Source organism: Octopus bimaculoides, chromosome 23, assembly GCF_001194135.2.
Source record: "Octopus bimaculoides isolate UCB-OBI-ISO-001 chromosome 23, ASM119413v2, whole genome shotgun sequence".
In the NCBI taxonomy this organism is placed as follows: Eukaryota; Metazoa; Mollusca; class Cephalopoda; order Octopoda; family Octopodidae; genus Octopus; species Octopus bimaculoides.
Window position 1 is genome coordinate 30,820,837 of NC_069003.1, and position 974 is coordinate 30,821,810.

A 974-nucleotide genomic window follows, 5' to 3' on the forward strand; every position below is an offset into this window, starting at 1 on the left:
GCATTTGACCAAAAAAATTAGGGGAATTATTGGGCACCTTTTGCCTTTTACATGTTTTGGTCATTGGACTGTGGCCATGCTGGGGCACCACCTTGAAAGGGATTTAGTTGAATAAATCAACCCCAGTATTTAATTATTTATTTTTTGGTTTGGAACTTGTTCTATTGGACGCTTTTGCGAAGCATTTGCCTTTTCCATGGATAACATTGGTGGCATGGAGAGGGGTAGTTGGTATGCATGGGTGACTACTGGTCTTCCATAAACAACATTGTCTGGACTTGTGCCTCGGAGGGGAGCTTTCAAGGTGCAATCTCATGGTGAAGAGGCCTTTTTTTTATATATAATTTAATTATTAATAGACATAAAGACCCCCTTCGGTCATGACTGACCATGGGATTGCACCTGGAAAGTTACCCTCTAAGGCTCAAGTCCTGGCAAGGTTGTTTATGGAAGACCAGCAGTCACCCACGCATACTAGCCTTCCCTCTCCATGCCACCAGTGTTATCCAAGGGAAAGGCAAAGGCCGATACAGTTTGGCCTCACTGATATCACAACTCATCTCTACCGCAGAGTGTGTGTATGTGTGTGTGTGTGTATGTATATATATATATATATATATATATGGTAAAGGCACGTGGCTTAGTGGTTAGGGCATTCGGCTCACGATCATAAGGTCATGAGTTCAATTCCTAGTAATGTGTTGTGTCTTTGAGCAAGACATTTTATTTCACGTTGCCCCAGTCCACTCAGCTGGCGAAAATGAGTAGTACCTGCATTTCAAAGGGCCAGCCTTGTTACACTCTGTGTCACGCTGAATCTCCCTGAGAACTACATTAAGGGTACACGTGTCTGTGGAATGCTCAGCCACTTGCACGTCAATTTCACGAGCAAGCTGTTCTGTTGATCATATCAGCAGGAACCCTTGTCGTCAGAACCAACAGAGTACTCCTTTTATATATATATATATATATAT

General features: G+C 42.8%; 1 protein-coding gene across 4 annotated transcripts in view; it reads right to left on the minus strand.

Annotated features, from left to right (window-relative positions):
- Positions 1 to 974, minus strand: part of LOC106870412 (otoferlin) — a 360,495-nt gene that overhangs the window by 172,229 nt on the left and 187,292 nt on the right. The gene's annotated exons all lie outside the window — the stretch shown is intronic.